Source organism: Rhipicephalus microplus, chromosome 5 (assembly GCF_043290135.1).
Source record: "Rhipicephalus microplus isolate Deutch F79 chromosome 5, USDA_Rmic, whole genome shotgun sequence".
Lineage (NCBI taxonomy): Eukaryota > Metazoa > Arthropoda > Arachnida > Ixodida > Ixodidae > Rhipicephalus > Rhipicephalus microplus.
The window spans coordinates 94,185,182-94,195,714 of NC_134704.1; positions in this window are offsets into that span (position 1 = coordinate 94,185,182).

The window sequence follows — 10,533 nt, forward strand, 5'->3', positions numbered from 1 at the left end:
TATGGTGGTTTTGGGACGTTAAGCCCTACATATAAATCAATCAATCAATCACACCATCAGTGAATTAGAAAAGTTCTATCTGAGAAAGAGAGATGGGTCGAAAGGGAGGTAATCCTAACAAATTCTCTGTAGCAAGATGTCAACGTGAGAGTTGTCACTTGACGTTGCATTTCGTAACGCTAGTATACATGTACGTGCTTATCAAACACGGCTGTTCAATAATTACTTTGCCTTCAGAGAAAAATAGTGATGTAAGATAAATATGGCAAATCGATTTTTTTCTTGGAACTGCGTCTTCCCCATCCTTACGCGCTTCGCCGTATCGTGACATTTTGTTCAGGATGTGTGTTCTCTCGCTCGAGGCACCTGTGACGTCATTCTGCCTTTTAACAAACTCTGCAACAGGCAGTCACATAGGTCTTAGGTCATGACTACGTAGCTTATAAGGTTTGAAAACTGGAAGGACGTCTGATGGAAACAAGACATAAAAAAACCTGGCTTGTTACGGAATAGTTTCAATCACCTAGGAGTAAGCAAGAGCTATACGGATGATAAAGCCTCTCAGAAATAATGTATGATGAAAAAAGTGCTGGAACGAAGGGCAAAACAGCTATAAGTAGAGGAAAGGTGAAATTCGGAAAGGCATACGTAAACTATAAGGTGTGGCGCACCTTATAAAACAGCACGTCGACATTTACGAAGGACCTCACTGCGGCAGACAACAAACGAAGCCGAACAGAGAGAGCAAACGAAAGAATTCAGCAGAGAGCACGAGGCAAAGGAAAAAAAAAAGAAATAAATACGATAACCGGAGTGGTGCCCTCTGCTTAACGCTATACAAACTGCCTGCGCACGTGTGAGGCACCGAGCGTCACAAATCAAATCAAATCGCACTCGATCACTCGTACACTAAGAAAAGTAAGCTTCACTGCTCGGGCATAAGCCGTCATGATCCATGACTTGGCAGCAAGAGAAAGCGTTGCCCTAGGCATACAAAAAGGCGCGTCAAGTGCGCGCTGCATAAGAGCGCAAAAACCAGTGCGAAGCGGAACGGAGATTCGGCACGCCCGAGGCGGTCATCCCGAATTCGCGATGCCACGCGCCTTGGCGCTCAAGGTTCCCACTCCAATCTATCACTGTACCTCTTCACACTCGCTCTTCTCTTCTTTGAATCGCGTCCTTTTAAGGGCTTATATCCGTGGGCCCAATGCGGGGCTATTCTTAGGACGTCTCTGCCCGCTCTCTTCACGGCTGCTCAAATTTATGAATTATTCAAACTAAAGATGGCGCACCTTTGTCTCGCAGCATCGACTATGCCTATACTGATTTAATTGTAGTCCAGCGGACCTCTACAACGAGCGGAGTCATGGACATGTTTCACTTCGCCCTGTGCGTTGAAACATAACTCTGCAAAAAAAAAAAGAAACTATGAATGTCCGAATTGGTGTTTCAGCTCAGTTTGGAGATCGAAATCGATATGTTTCTCGAAGTGTGGTGTCGAATCTCTTTCAGGAATGACCCATAGTGGAGATATGGGAAGGGCCCTTTTTAAAAATGGCAACGTAAGCTGACATTTCGGTCAAACTATTTCCCCGCTCGGACCTTTGATTCAGCCCTGGTCCTTGGGGGAGACTAAAAGAATTCCGTTTCCTTGTGTCTCACTTTAAGAATTGCTACCATTTTTATTGATCTCGCGTTTCTTTACGGTTCCTCATTAGACATTATGAGCAGAAGCTCAGAGCAGTATATGGTTGAGAGTCTCGTGGAGATCACTCCACAATAATAAAGAAGTGTTTTCTTTTTTTTTCTCTCTGAAAACTAGAGGAGTAATATGAATTGTGAACGCTTAATCGGAAACAACAACTGGATGCATTTTATTTTTTTTTATTACACCAGTTATGAAAGCAAGACGACCTAATAAAAATTGTTGAAGTTTTACGCCTCAAAATCTCGATATTATTACCAGAGACGCCGTTGAGTAGGACTTCGGAAATTTCTACCACCTAGGATTTTTTGGCCTGCCGTTCATTAAAGCAAACGCGCCTGTAGCGTGTCACCTCCATCGAAATGTGGTTGCCGTGGACGGTATATACTCGATCTAGTTACCTTTGGGTCAGTATTCAAGCACCGTAATCACTTGACCACCACAGCAGCTGAATGATGAAGACAACATCCACATCTTCCTACAACAAGCACTATTATATTGCTACGGACCAGTGGCATAGCGATCAACAAGACGAAGAAGAGGATGACTGCAGATAGACTGATGCGGTCGGACTCAAAAACGCAGATGTCTCTTCGGAACCCCATGAAAATCGGACGTCTTGCTTGAGGAGCTGCGTAAGAGGCCGAGCTGTGTCCTCGAAATTCTTGAAGCGACGGAAATAGGAGCACAGTCCTAGGAAGCTGCGTACATCCTTTGAAGATCGTGGTACATGAAATCTTTTGACGGCGTTGATTTTCACCGGGTTGGGTTGTACGCCATTAGCGTCCACTAAATGGATATGAACTTTATTTTGGTGGCACCCGAAGTGACACCTGGACGGGTTCAGCTGGGGGCCAGCACGTCGAAAGATATATACGATGACTGATAGGCGCTCTGTATGAGTTTCAAATGTAGGTGAAAAACAACGACATCATCCAAATAGCACAAACAAGTGGACCATTTCAAGCAGAGAAACCATCACCCGTTCAAACGTGGCTGGAACGTTACACAGGCCGAAGGGCATGACCTTGAATTGATAGAGGCTGTCAATTGTAATAAATACCGTCTTTTCCCGATTCATGTCATCCACCTCAATCTGCCAGTAGCAGGAACGTAGGTCTGTGGAGGAAAAATAGCGGGAACCATATCGCCAATCAAGATCCTGCTGCAGGTGGCCAGATTTGTACATGACCAATTAAAATTTTTTTTGCAGGCACAAAGCCAAATGAACAAGGCGCCATTTCTACTGGCCAGGCCTTGATCGCTTGATACGCCAGTATCTCGCCAAATGTGAGTTATGTCAACGTCGCAAAACACCATCACTGCCACCCTCTGGCCATCTCCAACCAATCGGCATGCCCACGGAGCCATTTTATCGCGTTCGGTCTCACCTGTTTGGTCCTTTTCCAGAATCAACAGAAGGCAACAAGCGGATAGTCGTGGCTAGTGACTACGCCACAGGCTTGGCTAGAGCTCTACCGACAAGGTGTGCGACCGACGTTGCTGACTTTCTGTTATATTCATGGTGCGCCAAGAAGCTCCTCACAGACCATGGCCGTACATTTCTCCCCCAAGTCATCGCCGAAATCCTGCGTTCCTGTTCCACGCAGCTCAAAGTTACCAAAGCTTACCACCCACAAACCAACGGCCTCATGGAATGCTTTATTCGTACTCTTACATATATGCTTGCTATATTTGTGTCACTCGGTCATCGAGGCTAGGATCTCGTCCTACCCTATGCGACGTTCGAGTACAATTCGTCCCGACAGGACACGGCAGGCTTTCCACCTTTCTACCTATTGTATGGAAGAAAGCCGACTGATTGATATATGATGTTTACCATCCCGAAACCGCCATATTATTATGAGAGGCGCTGTATAGTGGAGGGCTCCGTATATTTCGACCACCTGTGTTTCTTTAACGTGCACCCAAATCTGAGCACACGGTGCTACAGAATTTTCGCCTCCATCGAAAATGCAGCCGCCGCAGCTGGGATTTAATCTTAGGGGCCTGTGGGGCAGCAGCCGAGTACCTTAGCCACTACACCACCGTGGCGGGGCGGGAGGTTTTTGAGAAAAAAAATAGGTCAATTGGACCGCGTTTTTTGTGAAAGTGCTTCTACTGTATGCATTGAAACTTCTGCATTTATGAGAACACACAGAGATTGACGCCAAGCTATCTATAGCTCCACATAAAGCAAAAACATATTTTTTACGCGAGTCCATGAGAGCTGCAATGTTCTTGCCGACCTATGGGTTTAATTTATTGAATAGCTAGTAACAAAACAGATAAACCAAACATAATGTCAATACAACACACAAACAAGGTAACACACGGGCAACGCTGATCTTTCGCTCACGGCCAATGACGACGCCATCAGAATATTCGCGAAACGATCTTTTTAAAGGGACTTCAACGAAAAACAATGACTTGGTTTATATGTTGACAAGGAAGGAAAATAAGAGGAAAATAATGGCAGGGAGGTTAACCAGTCTATATAGGCAGCCGGTATGCTACCCTGCGCGTGGAAGGGGAATGGGGGAGATGAAAGATAAAGATAAGAGAGGGAAGAAAGATAAACACAGCACACTAAGCAACACACGCGCGCGCGCACACTCAGTCATAGTCCAGCCTTATCTTTCGTGGTGTGTGACATTGCTGCTATAGCCGCTTGTTGAAGTCCATGTCGCGTAGTAATTTGAACAGTGCTTTTGTGATGATGATGATTTGTGGGGTTTAACGTCCCAAAACCACTATATGATTATGAGAGACGCCGTAGTGGAGGGCTCCGGAAATTTAGACCACCTGGGGTTCTTTAACGTGCACCCAAATCTGAGCACACGGGCCTCGACATTTCCGCCTCCATCGGAAATGCAGCCGCCGCAGCCGGAACAGTGCTTTTGTCGCCTTTTGTTGCAATGTACTCTGAGAACAATAGTGCTATATGTTTCACTATGAACAGTTCATCATTAGCAGAGAGAAATCGAAGTAGTAGTTTCATTTTTTAAATTTTGCGCTAGAGTGCCCGAGCGTGGCGTAGGAAATTTCAAAACGTATTTTGGTATTTTCGTGACATTCGCTCAATTAAATCTTATGAAACGCTGAATGTTAAATCTGTGCCACCCACAGATTACAACGTACTTCAATTTTATTCATTGGAAGCTACAGATAGGCCCCAGTAGACGCCTTCGAAATTTCTTATGTGTTGGTGTTTAATGCGGGAATTTCAAGGTGGCGTCACCACCCATATTTCCTTTTCACGCGTTTTCTCGATTATGAAGCGTCGTGTCGCTGTAAAAGTGGTGTTTTCGGGATTGTGAAACAGTACTTTACTAATACGCGAAAAATTGTTTTGCTCTTTAGTGTCCCTAACTTTAACGCCGTCGCGTTAAAATACCGTGATGTCAAACAACTACACCAACAAATGACACAGTAATAAAGAAATAACTGTATCCCCTATATGCGTGCCAATATCTTCCCACAAGGTATTTTTTATAATAGAAACCAGAAGTAAATGTAAGTGAAAAGTCGGTCTTCATTAATCGGAAACTTGAAAAATTAGCTTGAATATCTGCGCACGCAGTCGCGATCCGAAGAAAAGTTATCTCGACTCGATGACACCGACAACCAGCAGGATTAACGTTGCTTAAGTCCCTGTGAAGGGGTTGCATGAGCTATTAACGAGTTTTATCCTACTCATTAGAATACTATGCAGTGCTATATACGGAAGCACACAGCAACCCTCAGCCCCCTTAACAAATTACTCGAACAAGCTAAACACGCACACACGCACACGCACACACACACACATACACACACACACACACACACATACACACACACACACACACACACACACACACGTTTGCAGGGGAATGACAGCCGCAAAGCAAACAGTTTACGTCGCTTCATTATACATCCTAATAAATTATGCATTCACCTGTAACAGTCGCTTATGAGAATGTGCTTTACTTAAATCTGCCGATCAGTCTTGTTCTATGATCAAATGTATTGCGATTACTGGCATCGCTACGCTTGAGCATTGAGATTTTTGAAAAACGATGTTGGGATTTTACACGAACAATCTCTTCTCATTCTTCCTGGTACAAGCAGTTGTACCGTGTAGAATCACTCTTCCACTGGTAATAAATCCATCTCTCTTCTAGAAATGAAATGAAATGGATAAAATGAAAGTGATAGAGAGAAAACAACAGTATAGCTCCTCTATGGTATTGTTCCTTGGAGGTGAGCAATATAGCGACCCAACCTTTCGAGATATTAAGTCCATCTCTCTGCTTCGCGGCCTGCGTGATCATTTTACGAGCAAGTGACATTCGCATTCAATACTCCGGCTATTTCCGGGAGTATAGCACGAGCCGAATGTCGCTTTCACGAAGATTGCCCCTCACACGCTGGGAATAACAGCATGGACCACAGTGACAAACATACGCGGCGGTAGCACTTCAGGTTTAATTTCCGGTCTTCTCCTTTGTCAGCGATGAAGCCTGACAGCAGGAAATGCCGCGGTCAAAGGAGCGCGAAAAGTGCGCCACCATAAGGACACGGAAATGAAAGAGGTCCCAGCAGTCATGAACAGGAAGTAAAATGACTACTACCCCGCGAACCAGTATAGAAAGCCTGTGTCGAATAAGCCCCTTTGAGTTTTGGAAATTGTGTGGCGCAATCTCTTTTCCGGTTATCTGTGTGCGCGTATACTCGACTGGGAGCAGTATAAAGAAGTTCGAAGAGCCACCCTTTAAAGATTACCACAACGTCACAGTTTGACTTGTACTAGAAGGAAAATGCCTTTTTTTTTATTGCGATAGCAATCATATGGACACTCTCGGCTAGCATTTGCCGCCGGTGTGAGCGTCGACGTCGGCGTCACTCACCATATATGTATACGTATCTATATATATGAAAACACAACAAAGAAAAATAGTCGAGAAAAAGACTGCGGCGTGCGGAATCGAACGTGGGACCTCTGAGGTGTATGTGCGAAGCGTTAGCCTCTGAGCCACGAAACAGCACCTCCTTCAACGTTCAAATGGCAAGCTATTTATATCTACCAATTACCGCAATTACCGCTGGTGACGGGTGTCTTGGGGGAACTATCATGTTTAGAGCATTACGAGCAAGATGGCGCAATATGAGCGAACGTCGCCACAACACGCCCCGACGTGGGCCCCGCCGCGGTGGTCTAGTGGCTAAGGTAATCGGCTGCTGACCCGCAAGTCATGGGTTCGAATCCCGGCTGCGGCGGCTGCATTTTCGATGGAGGCGGAAATGTTGTAGGCCCATGTGCTCATATTTGGATGCACGTTAAAGAACCCCAGGTGGTCGAAATTTCCGGAGCCCTCCACTGCGGCGTCTCTCATAATCATATGGTGGTTTTAGGACGTCAAACCCGACATATCAATCAAATCGCCCAAACGCAGCGGCGTGCGCTCTCATCTCTCACGCGTCCTTTGCCCCGCGGAGAGGGAGCAGGGTGGACGCTAACGCGTGCGCTTATCTCGCGGTGGGGACAATCGTATGCCTTGGCTGGCCTTGGGCTTTCACCGGAACGATTCTCTTGCAGTTACCAGACGCACAAAGGTAGCCGCAATAGTTGCGCAGTCTCCTTTTGCGAAAGAAAAAGGCGTGCTTCTCGGAGACAGCGAAGTAACAACCGAGGCGCTTATTCGCGTTCATCGTTACCTGTGAGTACATTTCGTGCGTCATTTGTGCGTGAGAAACGCAGTGCACGTTTTGATTTTTTTTTTCACACTTGTTGGACTGTTTTCAGAATTGTGTACCAATTTACCATGCGGATCGATGCTTTCTATGTAATCAATCCCTGCCCACCTGCTTGGTCTTCGAACTGCAGTATGTCTTAAATAAATAATAATAATAAATAATCTGCTTGCCATTCCGCGCGTGACCTTCCAATTTGTTGCTAACGCGTTCATTCCTTCGCCTCTGCGGCAAAACTGTGACTTTTTTTTTTCCATATGGCAAACAAAAAAAATGGCAGTTCCCACGTACAGTGGAAATCGATTATATGCGAAGCACGAATGAGAAACGCTTATATGTCACATTAAGTTCAGCACAACATTACGAGGTGGAGGTGAATGATGCCGTACATGACTTCCGTGTCATGATTATCATGTTTGAATGTGTCATTTACCTTCGTCATTTATTCACGTTACGTGATACCAAATTTAGTATATGTGGAGCTAGCGAAACGGCCACGAGCACGCTATGAGCGGGGTATGTTGTCATGTTCTTATATGACACGCGTGTCAGGATTATTATGTTTGCACCAGTCATATATTTCGTCATATATTGACGTCACGTGACACCAAACTTGGTATATGCGGAGCTAGCAAAACGGCCGCGAGCGCATCATGAAGGGCCCAGTATACTCTAATGTAGCGTTGACGTGCGCGCAAGCTGGGCAGAGCGACGATACGTTAGCAAAACGCGAGCACTCTATAGTCTGACGCCAGGCGCGACCAGCGTCCGTCGGCACGGCCCGACGGCAACCAGTGCGAAATGCGACATGCTGCATTTTACGCCGATGCGTTACCCAGACAACACTGAGTCTACCTCTTTTAGATGCGGAGCATCTTATACTCGCGCCTTGTAGTGCGCCGTCCGCACCGCTTCTCGAACATTCGACAGCTGACGCGCGCGCATGCGCCGTCGCGCCGTCGCCCACTCTTCCACCATCTGTGCATCCCTTCCTCCTCTACACAACGCGCGCGCTTCACTCCTCCACCATCTGTGCACCCTTCCTCCTCTACACACCGCGTTCGACATCTACAATTCTCCTGATTCTCCAGTGGACGCGCATGTGGCGTCGCGCTTCGAGAACATTCAACAGCTGACAGTGCATGCACCGTCGTGCTGTATATATACTCAAGGTCGGCGCTTGCTCGCTCAGTTGCCGCTCGTCGGTTGGTTTGTACGGCGCGTCGACGTCCAAGGTCGCGGTGAAATGAATTCCAACGAATCCACAAACACAATGATCGACGTCCCTTCGACCAGCGCCGCCCTTTCGCATACGTGTGTACGTGTTCACTCATTTAACACCCCCTCCTACAACCACGTTAACCAATTTAGCCATCGACCCAAGTAAGTCGCAATTTAACACCCCATTTCACAACCACGTTAACCAATTTAGCCATCGACCCAAGTAAGTCGCACTTTAACACCCCGTTAACCAATTATATGGTCCGCATCTTCCTCAGTGTTCCCCCGAGGGAAGCTGCGGGCAATTTTTTTTTTTTTTTGTGTGACGGAGGAACGCCGGATGCGCTGAAACACGCATGCGTCAAAGCAACACAGCGCGGCGCGCGCCTGCGAGTATATGGCAAGACCGGTGCCTGGCGTGCCAACGCCGGCCTGACGCGATGAAATGAACGCCGGCGAGCACGTGCACCGCATCAGGTTGAAATGTATTGGCGCCTTGACTGTGGCATGTAGTTATGTTCTCACATGACACGCATCTCATGATTATCCTGTATGCACCAGTCGCATACCTTCGTCATCCATTGGCGTCACGTACAATACCAAATTTGGCATATGTGAAGCTAGCGAAACCGTCGCGAGCGCATCATGAGTGTGGCATGTAGACATAATGTTACGTGACATACATGTCATGATTATCATGTTTGGATGTGTCATTTACCTATGTCGTCCGTTCGCGTCGCGTAATACCGAGTTTGGTACATGTGAAGCTAGCGAAACGGCTGCGAGCGCATCATGAGCGTAGCAAGTAGTCATGTTGTTGCATGACACAGATATCATGATTATCATGTTTGCACCAGTATCATACCTTCGTCATCCATTCACGTACCATAATACCGAATTTGGTATATGTGACGCTAGCAAAACGGCCATGAGCGCATCATGAGCGTGGCATGTAGTTACATGACACGCATGTCATGATTTTCATGTTAGGGTCTGTCGCTTGTGTTCGCCATGCAATCATGTCCTACCATAACAGTTTTGCAACATACCATGTGAACGGAACCACCGCAAGAGCTTCAGGACTATGGCATGTAAATCACGACACGACATTCATGACATAAATCTCATGAAATTCATGTTGTGACTAGTCAAATATGTTCATCATACAGCCATGTTATGCCATAGAAAGTTTGGTATCGATACCATTATCGAAACGGCCAGGAGAGATAAAAGCCGTAGGCGGCTAGATAGATAGATAGATAGATAGATAGATAGATAGATAGATAGATAGATAGATAGATAGATAGATAGATAGATAGATAGATAGATAGATAGATAGATAGATAGATAGATAGATAGATAGATAGATAGATAGATAGATAGATAGATAGATAGATAGATACGCTCAAAGTCGCCGAAGTTCGCTAAGAAATGCGTCGCATTAAAATCCAAAGCAGTGGACTGGTGCGCTACTTTTTTTTCGGGAAGTGTGGGGGGAGGAGGCACCTTTTTGACCTGAAGTGGGAGCCATGCAGGCAAATGAAAATTTTTGCTCTGTGCGCCACGGAAAAAAAAAAAAGCTGGGAGGGGCGGGGGGGGAGGGGCAGGCGGTGTGTCATCCCATGGCTACTCCGCTGTCACCGCAAACATCTGATGTGATGACGAAGATACGTAACACACTATATAAACAATGTATAAAACCAAGTATCTCAACAAGCCCTGGAAGCTTAAATTTACCTTCAGTACACAGTTCATGGTCTTGTTTTGTGCGATTAAATGGGATAGTTTCTACTACAATGTCCATTAAACCTCATCGTTGGAAATTAGTGGCGTGTTGCTGTTGTAGGCCAAGTGTTTTTGAATGTAGAAGA